This window comes from Dermacentor variabilis, chromosome 5 (assembly GCF_050947875.1).
Source record: "Dermacentor variabilis isolate Ectoservices chromosome 5, ASM5094787v1, whole genome shotgun sequence".
In the NCBI taxonomy this organism is placed as follows: Eukaryota; Metazoa; Arthropoda; class Arachnida; order Ixodida; family Ixodidae; genus Dermacentor; species Dermacentor variabilis.
The window spans coordinates 4131421-4149634 of record NC_134572.1 but is presented as its reverse complement, the minus strand read 5'-3'; the positions used below and the strand labels follow the sequence as shown (position 1 = coordinate 4149634).

Here is an 18214-nt window from a genome sequence, read left to right as displayed (position 1 = left end):
CGCTGGCTGTTCGTACACATCGCAGCCGTAAGCGCGAGCGAGTTATTTACAACCTGTCGGTTCTATAGCAGAAGCTCACAGCAGAGCGGCAGCCAAGTCGAAGAAACCATATTGCATGACAACCACATGTCGTCATATGCCGAGCTTCGCATTGAACCGCGATCTTCGCCTAAACACTTAAGATAAAACAAAATTCTGGAGTTTTACATGCTAAAACCACGATACGATTATGAGGCACGCCATAGTGAGGTGCTCAGGATTAGTTTTGACTTCTACGTGCACCTAAACCTAGATTCACGAACTTTTTTTTTTGCATTTCGCATCCACTGAAATGCGGCAGGGATCGAAGCCACAGCCTCGGGCTCAACTCGAGGTCGTGAAACCCAGAATTCGATTTTCACACACAACCACAGCCGTCGCGGTCAGGGACACGATCTCGTGACTCAACCACTAAACACCACGTTAAGCGGCTGAACGAGAGTTTGCGCAGCACTGAAAGCGAAGCACGTTCGCAGCCCATTGGCAAAGTTTCGCGTTGATTAAGTGGCATTGTAGTTAAATGCAAATTTTACATTTAGCTCATAATTTTAGCCACGTTATGCTGCACACATAAACCTTTTGTCGACACGAAACATCTGATTTTACTGACAAGGGGTTTATATTAGTTGCACCACGCTGTGTCATATTTCGCAGTTGTCAAACATGCTTTAAACACTATTCCTTGCAAATAAATCTCATGACCCCTTTCTAACACGAAAATTTTGTTTATTTAGGTTAGCACGGAGCCTCTTCTGTTCAATGCCCTTCCAGACGACCGGAAGCCACTCGGGAATCATCACTTTATCAGCGTAAGAATAAAAAAAATCTCAATTTACTCATTAGGGCGAGTCAATGAATGCGACAGCAACAAGTTAGAATATTACACTAAGTGCAAGGCTCGTAGCTGTAGTGATATCATGAATTGGACTAAACGTAAGCTGACTAAGTAACTGGAAACGAGCTGTTGTGCTAGGGTCGTCTGTTTGAATCCTACCATCAGGCAATTTCATTTATGTTTATTAAAGCCAATGTCTTTCTTAGCGACTTTATCACCACTTCTCCGTATCGGGTACGTTTCAAATCTCTTTCGTGGGTCAATCCCAGAGGTATTGCACAGCCGCGCAAATAAAGTTACATCGATCTCAGGTTTGCCCTCTGTTTTTGCTTCGCAATTTTAATACTTAAGTCTGATAATATTTAAGATGAAAGACATGCGCTGTCGGTGTTTTCTTTCATGACATTTGTTTGCGGGCTGCCATTCTCAAAATTCTGAGGACTAATTTTGTCAGGAATGTAAGGCCCGATATATATAAGCAACTGCAGTGATAGAATGGTGTGGCAATATAACCCACATATACAGCATGTCACATATCATGGCATGGTATATAGTATACGTATACCTAAATGTCTACGGAAACTCACGCCGACGTCGACGACAAAAATTCACATGGAGTCTCCGTATAGTTGCTATCGCAATAAAATATAGCATTATAAAAACACCGTGCGGAAACCTGTCACCATTTTATTGCGTCTCTGTACGTCCCTTTTTTCTCCTGTGCTCAGCCTTCCAGCCAATTATTCGGTCAAGTACCAGCAAATACAAGCTTGTCAATTTTCTTGTCTTCATTTCAAATAAGTATGACGTGCTTACTGAACAAAACACACTGAAAATGGCGATCTATGCAAATGTTGTCGCCTGGTTTTGTTACACGATAGCATCAACTCTCGTTGTTGGACTAACCTCGCCCGCGAAGTGTGCCCCCTGCCTATGACGGGAGGCGACGACTGGCTAGAAATGTATGAGCGGGTGAGCACCCACAGCAAATGGAATCCCACAGTGAAGCTGGGAAACAGTTTAACAGCGGAGTTGTTTAAGCTTTCGTTCCGCCGTGGAGTGTTACTAGAAAATTCAGTCCAGCTGTGCGCCGCCTCGCGTTGCCTAGCAACCACATGCTTGAGCACCGAGCCACGTAACCTCCTCGCACCTCGCGCGCGTAGGGCGGAGTCGTGACGTCACAGGCGAGTAAAAGCTCGGAACAGCCGGCGCGGCGACTCATCTCTCGCCTCCTCTACACCGTGCGCACTTGTTGCTGCCAAAAGAAGACCGAAGAAAGCCCGGATGCCCGAATAAGAAGTGGCTAACCAGAAAGAGCACGGTACTGCCGAGAGAGAAGCGATGCGTCGCCGCCGAACTGATCCGGAGCACCGCGCCGAAGCTGCGGCTGAGAAGAGGCGACACCGAGCCGAGGATCCCGAGTTTCAGTCCAAGGAACGCGAGAGTAGGCGCCTGAACGCTCCACGTCCTCGAGAAAGTGATGCCGGCCTGCGACTGCTCGAAATCTTCCAACGTCAAGCCAGCCGAGACACAGTGGGTGCGAACGGCCGATTCCAGCGCTAAGTTATTGTCATTGAGTTTGGGTACAGTTGTCGCGTCTGTGACCTACAAACGCCGTCGCCGAGCCGAGAATTCTGAATTTCGGGCTAGAGACAACGACCGGTGCCGACTGAATGCTCTAGCCGTCGGGAATTGCTTCCGGGCTGCGCGTCACCGACAACTTTCAACGCCAAGCCCGCAAATCCATGGGACGTGCGAATGGCCGCTTCCAGCGCGAATTCCTCGGCACAGAGTTCGGGCACAGCTGCCGCGTCTGTGACCGGCTCTCGTTCGACGTGAATTTCTCCACGGTGCGGTGTTGCGTGCTGCGGAGTACAGATGCTACGTGCACAAGAAGAAACACGAAATATGCTCTGCATGTGGGGCGGTGGGGCACCGCATGGACGTCTGCCCGGCGTCCAAAAACAAGACATGCCCCTTCTGTGGCGAGAAAAAAATCTACAAAACGCGCACCAGTGCTATCCCACATGCGCACTGTGCGTAAGAAATCACCCTACGGGGGATAGAAAATGCAAAAACATGCAGCTTTCAGACGCCATACCTCTTTCGGGAAGGGAAGTGGCCGAAAGAACAAAGGCAGAATGGCGCCGGCCAACGCGTCAGCCCAAAGCCACCTAGAAAAAGACAGACCCGCCTCCTCAGACAGAGCTAGAACTGACTCAGAGAACACACCAGTCAAAAACTATGGCACTGATGAACCCAAAATAGGTAATCTGGCAGTGGAATTGTCGCGAGTACCGCCGCAAACGGGGCAACCTTCAGCAATTCATAAATAATGTGTTTTTCTTGATGACACGCAGACATGCGCGAAGGCAGCGTCATCCGACTCATGCAAGCCTTCGTCATTTCTCAGATAAGGTACACGGCAGCGTTTCACAACTGGACGGTTGCGGAAAAAAACAAGCTCAACGCGCTCATACGCAAGGCGTACAAATGTGCGTTGGGACTTGCGCCTGGAGTTAGCACCACCAAGCTCTTAGAACTAGGCCTACACAATACGCTCGAAGAACTCGTGGAGGCGCAACAAGTGTCCCAACTTGAACCAAAACCTGCCCGGGCAGACACGTACTTGAAAATCTCGGCATCACATACCACTCGCAACACGGCGTCAAAGTAGACATTCCAAGACCCATACGCCTTGCAACATGCGCCCCCAACACCACACGGGGAGGCGTAAAGCCAGGGCAAAACACATGAACAAAAGTTACTCTAACGACAAAGAGGCGGTCTTCACCGACGCAGCCCGCTATCGAGACAGGAAGAATTTCGTGGCGGCAGTCACTAGCCACCGAGGCAACCACCTCACGAGCGTCACCGTGAACACGGCACATGCCGAAGCGGCAGAGGAAGCGATCATAGCACTGGCCCTCACACAAACCAAAGCTACATACGTGATCTGCGACTCGCAAACGGCAATTCGCAATTTTGCAAATGGGCGCATCTCGCAAGAGGCGTATCAGATACTCCAGCGACATCCCATACACCAGGGAGAGGCCGACGTTGATAACCGAAGGCAGTTGCCATAGAAACTCTATGGCATTTGCTATGGATCCCGGCACACACTGGAATGAGCACCCCCAACGAAGCGGCTCACGGCGTTGCTCGAGGCCTGACTCACCGAGCAGCATCGGAGGAAGAGCCCCCGCGGTGTACTGCAAACGTCTGGGCATGGGAGGATCCTATGACCAGTTTTCACGACATCACGGCACACTACCAATTACAAAGACGCATATACCCATTCCCTCACGCTAGGTTAGACAGGACGCAAGCAGTACACTTCAGACAATTACAAACAGACTCTTACAGAAACCCCAGACTCATGTACGCCATGTATCCAGACATGTACACTACAAACCATAGAGACAACAGATGCACGTTGTGTGGCGAGGTTGCCACACTAAATCACATGTTATGGGAGTGTCGGGACCTAACAAACAAGTCGGGCAGTGCCGACCCCTCCGTCTCTTCCACCGCCAGCCTCCGGTCACGCTGGATGACCGCACTGCTCAGCTCTGACCTGACAGCACAACTCTGGGCCGTCCAGCGAGCCGAGGAAGCCGCTTCGAGACAAGGTCTCGGAACCGCGTCCGCGGCGGGTGCCCAGACCCACTAAAAAGACGCCGGACTCAAATCTTGTTGATTTGAAATAAAAGGTTACGCTCTCTCTCTTGATGACCTTAGTCTCGTAGTAGCAGCGTCTTACAGGCCGCCTAACTCAGGTAATTCCTTTTTTGAGAAACTTAATGAATTTTTATGTGCTAGCAAAAGTTATTCTTGGAATTTGATTCTCGGTGGCGATTTTAACGTACCGTCCATAAACTGGAACAGTAAATTCCCCGACCCCTTATGCATCTCTGCGGAGCCTTTTGTTGATATTATTCTTTTCCATGACCTAACGCAATTAGTTACCGAACCAACACGGATACAAAGGGAAACCATGTCTATTTTAGATCTTTTTCTTGTCAGCAATAGCATCCTTAATCGCAGTCCGAAAACGTATGTTCTTGAAGGTATATCCGATCATAAGATGGTAAGTTTATATGTAGATTTGAATTGCATAAAAAACGCAAGAAACAGGAATCTATGGTGCCGATTTTCGCGCGTTCTGATGATGTGAGTATATTGGGCCAGCTTGAGATCTCGTTTTCACAATTTGTTGTCCTCTCTGAGTCTGGAGAAATTTCCGTTGATGACTTGTGGCTTTTCTTCAAGAACCTTGTTTTAAGGTGCATACAAGATTTCGTACCATTCCGAGTGAAGTGTGTGCAACGCTCAAGCACATGGATGACTAAAGACATTGAACGCTTGGGACGAAAGACGAAAAAGACCCGAAAGAAACTTCGTCGTAGTCCCTCCGAAGATACCGTGCAAAAACTTTCCGACATGCGCAGACAGTTAAAACAGACTATCAAAAAGGCCAAGGAACATTATCACAGTGTAACTATGAAAAGCTTTCTTCTTTCGCCCCCGGCAAAATTTTGGCGTCATTTCAAACAAAAAAAGAAAGAGTCCGATATCGAATCTATGTGTTGATGGCAGACCTGTTACGGATCCATTTGCCATTGCGAGTTCATTCAATGATCACTTCTGTTCAGTGTTCACGAAAGATGATGGCAGTCAGCCACACTTCACACTACCTCACGAATGCCCTGCCATAGGTGATGTATCAATAACTGAGGAAGGCGTTTTCTCGCTTCTTTTGAAAGTGGACAGCGAAAAATCCCCTGGAATAGACGGCATACCGAATGCTTTCCTCATTAGGCATGCCGAATGGTGCTCAAAATATTTCATAATATTTAAAGAATCCTTACGGCGAGCGGAACTTCCACATGATTGGAAGTATGGAAGAATTGTCCCCGTTACTAAATCACAAAATCCATCACACATATCATTATACCGGCCTATTTCCATTTTATGCACATGTTTGAAGACACTTGAACATGTCATTTTCAAACATATATCGGAGTCTTGAAAATAACAACCTGATCAATTCCAGACAGCATGGTTTTCGCAAGAACTTGTCAACGGTAACGCAATTGCTCGAAACCGTTCTTGATTTTGCCCCATCATTATATAAGCAAAGCCAGGTAGACATTATATTCTTAGATTTCGAGAAAGCCTTTGATCGCGTGTCCCATCCTAAACTGCTTGTGAAAATGAAATCAATATTCAAGCAGCAGAAGCTTGATGTGGGCGAGTTGGTTGAGCATACTTAATGAAAAAAGCGCCTTGTCTGTCGTACATGTTGTTCTTTCGTCCTTGTCTTCGTAGCGCTCTCTTTTTTCAATATTCAAGAACACTTCATAAATATCCTGGATAGAAGCATATCTTTCATTGCGACAGCAGAGTGTTTCCATCGACAGCATTAATTCCAGTCCGGCCCCAGTTCTGTCAGGCATACCATTGGGATCCATCCTGGGACCACTGTTCTTTTTAATTTTTATTAATCACATTACTCAAGACATACCAGTGAAAACTAAGTTGTTTAATGGTGATTGTATATTCTATTTTTAATTCATTGTCCGAATGACCAGGCTCTTCTAAATTCGTCTCTATCTAAAATAGACCGTTGGTGTTCTGAGTGGCAAATGAAGGTAAATGAGAAGAAAACCGTATCAATTACAGTAACAAGAAAACGGATTCCCCTACACTTCCAATATTCAATAAATTGCCGCAGTCTTTGTTTAGTAGAGAGTTATAAATACTTGGGGTGTCATGATCACGTCAGGTGGATCAGGTGGTCAGGTGATCAGGTGGAACACACACATTAACTACATACAAAAAAAAGGCCATTAAGAAGCTTGGGCATCTGAAACGTTGCCTACGTCAGTCGGCAGAAGAAATAAAATTACTGGCATATAAAACATTTATTAGGCCGATTTTTGAATATGCTTCCGTCTTATGGGACCCATTTACTGAAGTTAATATAAGAAAACTAGAAGGTGTCCAAAGAAAATCAATAAGATTCGTCTTTAATTCATACAGCTGGCATACATTTCCGACCCAGCTGCTGGAAAAAGCTAATTTGGAAACACTTCAACTAAGACGTCATCGTGATAGGTTGAAATATATGTATTTAATATATCATGATAATCTGCGTATCAATAAGGAATTGTACATTCAACAGGTGACTCGTCGTTCCACGCGAGGAAATCACTCGAAAAAAGTTAGAGAATTCGCCTGCAGAACCGATTGCTTCAGTAATTCATTTTTTTCCGCGAACTATTCGAGAATGACCGGCTCAGTGCACACATTGTCGAGAAACCCACCATACAGTCATTCTTAAGTGATTTATAATTCTTCCATCAGCCTTCGGTTTTCAGCAACACTTATCATCTCGCGACATATGCTATGGTCCTCCCGCAGAATGCTTCGATAAGTGATGAATTACAGCAGTTTGTCATATCGTGCGACGCGCATGGGCAGCTTGAATGGTCCGTTTCTTATCTAATTTTTCCTTGTCAAGCACTTTATCAATATATCAGTGCACAATTTTATATCTGTAGCACGGGTTTGTATGCAAGCGACTATCGGTCTTTCGCTGCTTTTCTGTGCGAAGTGCGAGCCTTGTGTAATGTGTTCTTGTCTTCTTATTTTTGATCATTTCTTCATATGTACTGTCCACTCGTGCCCATGGCCTTCTCTGAAGGCTGGCAGTATTTATCAAAGAAATAAATAAAATAGCGGGGTAGGCACCAGACGTCATATGCTTAGGAAACCGGAGGCTTGGCCAAGCTATCGGGATACAAACTGTATTACGGTGTTGGGGGGGCGGGGGGACGAGCCGGCATCGGACGATAGAAATGCGTCAGTAGCGACTCTAATTCGACGTAACATACCGGCCATACGTCACTACACCGGCGTAGCGACCGCGGACCACGTCCTCGTGGAAATAATATCGAGCAAAAGAAAGGACTCAGGGACGCTTGTTCATACTGAAAATATACAGCAGTCCGAGAAAGCAACACAGATTCGCGAACCTCTTCCGCAAAGCATTGAGCATTGCCAAGCATCAAACACTATAGTAGTAGCAGGGGACTTTAACGCACACCACCCTACTTGGGGGTACAAACGCGACCAAGGGGCGGAATCTCTGGCTGGATGCCCAGCACGAGGGGGTTGTCTCTGATAACCGACCCGGCGCACCAGGACAGGCAACAGCGTTAGCGTGGATGCCACACCGAACCTAACTTTCACTAAGAACGCTCGACAAGACGCCCTGTGGTTGAATACACAAGAAAATCTAGGAAGTGACAATTACATAGTCGCCACACAACTCGAAGCAGGCCCCCACAAACCCAAGGGGGGCGCGCAAATCAAAATGACACAGTGGGACGTGTTCAGGAAGCTTAGAGCAGCCGAAAGGACTCGCACGAGGGCAGCGCAGAAACACACGAAATCGAGGACTTCGAATCGTGGGCCGAACAGGTTTACACATGCGTGGCGAAAGCCACAAATACCGTTCCAGAGGAAGCCAGAATGCAACAGGCCGACGCCAAACTTCTATACATGTGGAAGCGAAGCGAGGCTTGCAGAAACGGCTAGGCAAGCAAACATGGATGGATGGAAACAACTTTATTCTGAATCCGGCAAATTTGATGACCCGGGCTCAGGTCTCCCATGAGGGGACTTCGAGGCCTTGCCTCGAAGTCCCCGGCTGGCAATCCTCAACAAACAAATCGAAGATTACATTACTCAGCTGTCACGGCCAAAATGGCACAACACCTGCGATGGCATAGAAACACAGATAGGCCTGGCAAAAACCTGGAATATCCTTAGATATCTGATAGACCCAACTGGCGGCAAACGATACGCGCAGCAACTGTCTCCCTTTTTGCTGATTATATTTTCTGAATCGCTGACTACAGCCTCTCTTCCCAAGGATTGGCTATGTGCCAAAGTAATCCCCATTCATAACGAAGGCAATAAATTACACGTGGAAACATACAGACCAATATCACTAACAAGTTGCTGCTGTACATTAATGGAACACATAGTAAGTAAAGCCGTCATGACATACTTAGAAGAAAATAACGTTTTATATCCTAAGCAACCCTGTTTTAGAAAATGCTTGTCAACTATAACACAATTATTAGAAATAACACATGACTTCGCATCAATAATTAACTCCAAATTCCAAGCTGATGCTATTTTTATTGATTTTTCGAAGGCTTATGATCGCGTCGTGCACTGTAATCTAATCGAGAAAACCAAGTCTATCGGAATTGAACACAATGTAGTAGAATGGATAGCAGCCTATCTGTCAAACCGAACTCAATATGTTACATTGCCTCCGCATCAGAAAGAACAAAGTGTCTTTCACTCTTATTGGTTGTTACATCTCCCCATCAAGGCAGTTCTACTGGGAAAGACTGAAATATATATTAAATGAAACTGATGGCCCCTGGGTCATCACTGGGGGCTTCAGTGCGCATCACTTGCTTTGGGGGAACACCAAGATCAACTCAACGGGAAGGAATGTTGTGTCGCTTGCCTTTGATTGTGACCTCTGCATCATGAACGATGGTAGCCCGACGTATCTGCGCGGTCCGGTGTATAGCAGCTGCCTCCACTTGACGTTAGTGTCACAGAGCTTCACGTCGCATGTTAAATGGTTTTGCGACATCGAGACTCACGGGAGTGATCCCATTCTCACATACCTAAAGATTAATGGACTCACTCGGTGTTTCTTTCTAAGTATCTCGAAGAACACTGACTGGACTATGTTCACGTCGCTTATGAAAGAAGCGTGTCGGGGAGATTTCACCGGCAACGTCGACGACACCATCGCAGAAGCAACGAAAGCGGCCAAGTGTTTATTATCAATGTCGTCAAACCGAACAGATTTCGACATTGAACTTGAGAGACTTCGTGCGATTCGACGGCGTGCAGAGCGACGATACAGACGCACTAAATCAATTTATGATCTGAGAGACATACGACGCATTCAGAAGAAAATTCAGCGTCGCATAGACAAACTAGAGAGTGAGCGATGGAAGAGATTCTGTTAGTCACTGGACCGTTGAAAGCCGCTTTCACATATCCGCGGTCTTCGTTCATCCTGTAGGAGTTTGAGGTCGGGCATGAAATATGTGGTAGCTGACCCACGCCGTCGTCCAACTCACCCACGCTTGGGACGTGGTTGCAGGGAGGAGCTTGCTCTCATCGAGAACCAGGAGTACGGGATTTATTTAACATATTGATATTAAGTCAGGAGACACATTTCGAGAGTCTAGCATGACTGCCAAATGGGGCACGAAAAACGAAGCACGAAGCTCCAAGCACACAGCACATGAGCGCGCTAGCAACCGACAAACTGCTTCAAAACCCTCTGTCCTCCCTAGATCCCTAGGAGAGGGAAAACTGCCGTTCAACTTTCGTCCAGTCGGACCGTCCACAGTCGTTGGAGGCGTAGTCGACCCGCCTTTGGGGGGGGGGGGGATGGAGGGCTCACACACTCACATACGCACTTTGGATTCCCAGAACCCACCGAGTTGAGCGGGTCCTTGTAGACAGGTTGTCACGCTTGACCTTAGTGGGCACCTCTTGATTCCAGATCTGACTTCTTAGGTAGCCGCCAGGACTGTCAGCAGACTGGGACGAATTCTGGGGCCCTTGAAAACGCACCGCAAAACACCCTTTTCCAGCAGCTCTCTTGCTGCAAGTAGACCATGAGGGCGACAGCGAATCAAGTAACAATACTCGGTCCGCCTAACGTTGCTAGCCTTGCTGGCGTTGCCGACTCTCCGAAGGAGGCGCACGGTTGAATAACTTTGCGGTGGTCTCCAGTTCTCCGAATGAGTTGCATGGTCGGTTAACTTTACTGGCGTCGCCAGTTCTCCGAAGAGACTTGTCGCAGCGGCCTGGGAGGGGTTCGAAGGTCGCTTCTCCGAAGGACGCTATCCCCGCAGGCGATCGTAACAATCCCCGCAACAAGGACACCCATTCGCAGCTTTGGCCCTCCATCTTGACCAAACTGAGCTTGGTGTGGCCGAGAAATTCTGTGCGAGAGTCTTTGGCGAATCTGTCAACACCAACATTGATGTGAGTGACCTCCATGAGGCTCGGGTACCAGAAATGGACGTGTCCTTTACCATGGAAGAACTTGAAGCTGCCCTGGCTATTTCGAAACGATCATCCTCTCCAGGCCCTGACGGCGTCACCCATGCTGCCCTGGGACACCTTGGACAAGAGGCAAGGAGAGCGCTTCTGACCAGTTTCAACAACTCATGGCATAGAGGTACAGTTCCCTGGCAATGGAGTCGGCTGATACCTTTGCTAAAGCCGGGAAAATCTCCGTTGGATTTGGCGGCATATCGCCGTATCTCTCTGGCCAGCTGCATCGGGAAGGTGATGGAAAGAATGGTCCTTGCATGTCTAGAATGGTATCTCGAGCGTTACAATATCTACCTAGCTTCCATGACAGGCTTTCGTCGGGGTCGTTCTTTAATTGAGAGCGCCATTGACCTGACAACGTTTGTGCAACAAGAGAAAAGCCGTAAGCAGATATCAGTTGCGCTATTTCTAGACGTCAAAGGCGCATATGACAACGTTGCACATGACGCCGTCATCAACTCCCTGGAGACTATCGGAATTGGCGGCCGCATGTTTAGCTGGATATCCGACTATATAACTCGCCGGTAGTTTCTTGTACTAACAGATGGCAAACACAGCTGAATATTTCACTTACTGCGGCCTGCCTCAAGGAAGAGTACTGAGTCCCCCGTTGTTCAATGTGACACACATTGGACTAGCTGAAGTTTTACCTAAAACAATATACCTCTCGATATACGCAGATGACATCTGCCTTTGGACGTCTGCGTTTACTCGCCTTCAGGTTCGCGTGCGATTGCAGCGGGCAGCAACTTTGAGATCAACATACCTTCAATGACAAGGTTTGACTGTATCGACCGAGAAATGTGCATTGATTGCATTTACACGTGAACCTATGACACCATACCCAGTCTCCATTAATGAACACACTGTCACCTATGGATAGACCCATCGATTCTTGGGTGTAATAATCCATTGAAATCTTTCCTGGAGCCCTCATTGCACGTACCTGAAGAAAAAAACTGTTGTCAAATGCTCAGGTACTGAGATTCCTGTGCGGGAAAACACGGGGCACATCTGTACGCTCCATGCTTCAGTTGTACAGAGCTCTATTCCCAGGCTATTTACACTAAAGCCTTCCAGTGTTGTCCAGTACGTGCAAGTAAAATATTCGCTCATTGGAGAGCCTACAGGGCCCAGCATTGCGCACGTGTTTAGGACTTCCTCGCTGTGCATCAACAGCTGCAACAATCGTGCTCGCCAAAGATCATTCCATCCAAACATACGTTGCTGTGGATTGTCTCAGAACGCATATCTGTCATCTTTCCCGCGTACATGATCATAACTTAGCGTTCTTGCCATCGCAGACACCACGTGCAACGTTTTCTGAAGTTATTATCCCCCATACAGACTCTCTTCCATTAGGATACATGCCAGCAGCAAGGCCTTCATTACCCTTGTGTCATATGTAAGGGGCATGCGGCGCAGAAAGAAAAGAAGAGGACGATGTGCGCGTATCGGTCCGAACGACACGAGCACTCGATGCGCGTGACCCGAGCTGTAATCGAGGGGGACGCGGCGCCGAGCTGGCATTATCGACGTGGCCCTGGGCCAAGGAGGTTGTAGCGTAGTGTCGCACTGGCGACGGGAGGCATGGGGGTTCGGTCAAGTCCGTGACGCTGGCGGACAAGGGTGTGACCGTCGACTTCGGCGACGTTCGAGTGAGGCTCCTTGGACCAGCTGCAGCCTCTCATGGCAGTGCCAGGCACTCCAGGAAGGATCCCCCTTCAGAGGCAGACCAGCACGTACTATAGTCCCCGGGGCGTCTCGTCGGCACTCGAAGTAGCGGCGGAACCCGGAGTTAGGCATAACCGGCGAGGCCGGAGTGCAACGTCATCGACAGAATTCGCGACACCGAGATGCGAGAGGGACAAGTTGACTGGCCATCACCAAGGCAGCAACACTTGCGGAGTCGGTGAGAGCACCGACTACCTGACACGCACCGGACTCGGAGGATACGTGCGCCGTAAAAAGTCTGTTAGAACGCTCCTTCCTGTTAGTACGCAGCCATCGGCTAGGGTTGCCTGACTTTCGAGTAGAAAGCGCCAAGGTCTGACGTGGCTGGCAAGTGGGACATGTTTAGGGACTATTAAGTCGGTAGCATAAGCACTTCTGCATTGTGTTTTGGTTTACAGAAGTTTTATGTTGAGTTTGGGGTAATTAATACATGTTTGCAATGCTGCTCTGCGTCTCCCAATCCCATCTCTCCTAACATCCGCACGCCCTCGATATCGGTGACACACGACACCTTGTGGTGTCTCCAACAGCCTCAGGATCGCCTAAGTATTCCGGGTGTAAAGAAGAAAGCCAATCACCCAACAATCACTCTGAAACAAATGACGCTTCTATTATTCAATGAGACATAGGCGGACCGAATACACATCTATACTGATGGTTCGGTCGCACCTACCAGCTCTTCAGGTGCCGTTGTCATTTCGGCTACAAAACCACAATCAAATTCAAACTGTCCCACATGACAACATCAACAGCGGCAGAGCTTGCTGCCCTGTATGCTGCTGTCAAATATCTCCTGCAAGCGGCACCTCAGAAATGAATCACTTTTTGTGACTCTAAGGCAGCACTTCAGAGTCTGGATTGTGACCTACATCGTAGGACTCATGAACAACTGACATATGAAATAAGAGAAGATAACCATCAAGTTATCGCTAAAGGGCATGAAATTATATTCCACTGGCCACCTGGACATACCGGCATTGCTGGTAGTGACCTCGCCGACGAAGCCTCCTTGTCTGCCCATCTGGATGCCCGACCAGTTCCAATCCCCTTATCAATAACCGGCTGCAAGAAAGCTTCATATTGTGGCTAAAGCTATGACACACAAATACTGGTTTTCTCCTTACATCCCGAAGTGTCGTCTTCATAGGCTGGATCTATCCTTAAGGCCACAAGTGCCATCAAAAATTTCACGCTCTGAGGTGACAGTATTGTGCCGCCTCTGGCTCGGGGTGGCATTTACGTTCTGCATTGGAATGGGGGATACGCCCATGTGCGACTCTTGCGGAACCACAGAAACAATTGAACACATCCTATGTATCTGTACCCAATACGACGTCGAGCGCGAAGTTCTCCAGACAGCACTGAGCCAGCTGGACTCTAGACCATTTTTCGTAATGAAGATCCTTGGACCCTGGCCGTACGCTTCGATGGCACAGAAAGCCACGAAAGCGCTCTTGAAATACCTCAAGTCGACAGGCCTTGGGAAATGTGTGTAGACTAGGTGCGAACCTTCAACTGTGAGTGAGACTATGCTCTCTCTCTCTCTCTTCATCTCCATACCCCTTCCCTCAGTGCAGGGTAGCAAACCGGACGTGCGTCTGGTTAACCTCCCTGCCTTTCCTGTATTATTTCTCTCTCTATCTCTCCCAGTGTACAGAGACACGTCTATACTCGGAAGTTTCAGGGCTCAAAAATAGAGGGAATTGTTTGAGGCACTTTGCATAAAAAAGGAAGGAGAAGGTTGCATTACCACTGCGTCACTTAATTTATCAAGGAAATAAGACACATATTTGCATAATAAGTTTCGAAGTCCGCAGATATCAAGAGCGCAGAATGTTTCATAGCGTGGTTAGAAATATGTCTTTAATCTTACGCAGACCAAGTTGTGAGTTCTGAAGTGAGACATGATGATCTGCTTTTGTGTTTACAAAGTGCACTGGGGCAGTGTTGTTTCTAATGTTTCTGCGCAGCAACTGCTGCTCGTGTGATTTTTCCGCAGTAAAGCTCAGTTGAAGTTTGACGACTGTCCTCTGTGCATTCTTTATGTGTCCTGTCCTCAAAACACTCCGTTATAGCCATGTTCCATAAAGTTATCCTGCTACGCACAGTTGGTGTTCGTTCCTCATACCGTTGTAACTATCGCCGACAACCGCGCATTGTTTTTCCGGTTTTAAACGTTGGTTTATGTACGCAAGTTATCTCGAAAGGCGTGTCGATCGGCAACGCTTCTCCCATTAATGATGTCGCCAGCTCTGTATTAAATGTTCCGTTCTCGTCTGCAGCCAGCTGCCGTCCGATACGTTCCGCAACGTCCGATGCCAGCATATTTTCAAAGATGACCGCTCGTGACCTGCTTCCCGAACGGGCTGCGGATCTCTGTCGTATTATGGTGTTCTATCGCGACGTCTTTGAGGAACGCCCATTTGGACAGATTTCCGTTGTGACCACAAACTGATGCGTTTAAATATAGTTTTTTTCATTTAACCATTAAATATTGGAACTCGTTGCCTGGTGCCATTCGTTCTCTTCCGTTGGACGATTTCTTGCTTAAACTTCAATGTTATTGATATATTTTTTTGTTGTTTTCTCTCTCTCGTGCTGCTCACTTTGCACATTTGTGTACGATATACAACTGCATAATTCCCCACTCCTGCCACAGCCCTAAAAGGGCTGCGGTACGTAAAAAATAATAAGATTGACACCGATGATGCTAGTCCTATCCGCCGAGGACATTATCGCGTGTCTCACACAGAACGCCACGTTATTCAAGCTGAAGTAGACGAGATGCTAACCAAAAGTGTAAATGAGCCCTCTTCGAGTCCTTGGGCATCGCCGGTTGTCTTGGTCAAAAATAAGAATGGCAGCTGGCTATCTTGTGTCGACTACTGTCAACTGAACCAGGTCACAAGAAAGGATGTGTACCCTCTCCCGTGGATTGATAACGCCATAGGCGCCGGCTACGGGGGGGGGGGGGAGGATCCGGGTCCCGAGACCCCTCCGAAGTTTTCCGTGTGAAGGGGCAGAGCCACGCCTCCCCCCCCCCCCCCCCCCTTGGTGACGCCGAAGCCTCCCCCTCCCGGGCCCCCACCTAAAGTGTCGTTACCAGAGCTTTGTCGCACGCATCATTTGAGGTTTCTTTTGAGTTGCCTTTACCTTTTCACTTAAAATTTTATTGTGGCTAATCACTAACTGAATCATTGTTGGCGCGGATGTGCACGACTTTTAATTAACACTTTCATTTCTGCAAATCATGACAATATGAGAACAAGCGCATTAGAAGCACCGGCGGCGGTTGCCTCATCCGTATTTTCTCACTTCAACATTGTTTTAAATTTACATTGTAAACGAAATGCGCATACAAAATATAGTTAAATAGACACACAGGACAAAGTTTATTACATTTTTGAAAAAGAAAGAGCTAGCCAATTAACAATTATATCTAAAGCTATGGATAGCCTATGCCCAGAGAATGAATATGTTGCTGTATGTTCACCTCGCTTCCAATTGCTTAGCGTGCTTTTTTGTTCTTGAAAAAATCCTGCAGACTTCAGCGACACCTTCGGCAGAGTCTTTTATCAACGGCGTGTGCAATGCAGGTGAATGATATGTGTATAAGTATTGCTTCTCATTTCAGTAAGCAATGCTAACGACTCATGAAAAGAAACGAAGCTCTTTTGATAATTTACAACATCTATTAGAGATGGAAACATCGCAACTTGCAAACAGAGGTTATAAATATATACAGGGTACCCGAGCTATCATGATTGTCAATGAGGCATTTGTAGGCTCAGCCAAGGGACATCTGACTGCGGTATTTTCAGCGACGTACTAATCGCGTACTAATTTTTCCCAACTGATAAATAAACCCCGCGAAATATGAAAAGTACTACGTCTATTGTTGTAAATGTGTGGGTTTGCTCGATTTAGAACACATGTTTTGACACTGCTTGGCGTTGGCAAGTGATGGTTCTCGAGGTGAACAGTGGTGACAACGGATGCTGCACAGGGAAATGCTGGCGGACTAACTCAGGGCTGTCCAGAGGGACCGTGTGACGGCAGAGGGGCTCGACCTCTCTGTCCCGACGTGGGAGCGGCCCGCATCAGTCACAGACTGATCCCTCAGGGCCCAAGTAAACTGCTTCATACCATACCATACGTCACTGAACTCCAACCTGCATCATAAAGCAGCACCATCGAATAGGCTCCTTCTTAGCTAGCCAGAACGAAATAAAGGAAATAAAGAAAAAAAACATCATGATCGAGCTAGCCAGTGCTTTATCTACCGCGCCCCGGCCAAAGTAACACGACACGTTTAGTGTTAGTTCGCAGCAAGCTGTGATGCTGTTGTCTTATCGTAGCTAACGTACACGGGTGGCCCTTTTCTTTTTCATCACAGAACCTATCACCACAAAAGCGAATTGAGAACGTCAGTCCAAAGGTTTAAAAGTGTGCTTTGTTTCATCCCAGTCGCTATGTCTTTCTTTAATGAGCAGAAGGCAAACACGACCTTTGCCTTGGGAGCTGCAAATGGCAACAAGGGGAAGGCAGCAAATACTATATATCAGTCGCGGAAATGTGGCGGTAGACCAAACGCATCGACTATCATAAGAAATTATGAAAACTTGAGATAACCCAGCAGTTTCCAGAAACAGCGGCGGAGGACTCCATCATTGATTTCTAGCCTACGCACGGATGTTCTAGCATTTATGGCCTCAAACCATCATGCTAGCGTGCGGGACGTAGACGCTCAGATACCAATTTCCGAGTCATCAATTTGGAGTATTCTAAATGACTCGGCCCTTGTACCACCTTAACGTGCACCAATGCTTGGAAGAGAGGGACCTGCAGAATCGTCTAGATTTCTCGAATTGGGTCCTCACAAAAGCAGGTGAGTTACCGGACTTTTTCAACAACATCATGTGCACAGATGAAGCCAATTTTCACAGGAACGCCCAGGTAAATTTGCATAGTGCGCACTATTGGAGAGACTCCAGTCCACAATGGGTACAGCGCAATCGGCATCAGCACCAGCGGTCGTTCAATGTGTGGTGCGGAATTCACGCCGGTGCTATAATCGGTCCCATCTTCTTAGATCCTACAGAGACTGGACAACGTTACGTGGTCGAAATCTTTGAAGAAGGGGTGGATGAGTTTCTCAGCGAAGTACCGCTGTCACGTCATCCATTTCTGGGGTATCAGCAAGATGGGGAGCCAGCACACAGCAGCAGCCGAGCACGAAACTGGTTGGATGCGACTTTTCATTCGCAATAGATTGGAAGGCACAGGCCTGAAAATTAACTGGCTAGGTCACCTGACCTCTCTCCACTAGGCTTCATTCTTTGCAGTTAGGTGAAAGATCGTGTTTACATGATCGAGCCGACGACGTCAGATGAGCTCAGATGAGTGTCACAAATGTGTAATAAAAGCCGA

At 47.5% G+C, this 18214-nt stretch overlaps 1 protein-coding gene across 1 annotated transcript in view; it reads left to right on the top strand.

The window, feature by feature from the left end:
• The first annotated feature begins 805 nt into the window (after positions 1–805).
• Positions 806–18214, top strand: part of LOC142582180 (anionic trypsin-2-like) — a 103876-nt gene continuing 86467 nt past the window's right edge. The window contains exon 1 of the mRNA XM_075691578.1: positions 806–848. The gene's annotated coding sequence lies outside the window, so the exon portion shown is untranslated. The remainder of the gene's footprint in view (positions 849–18214) is intronic.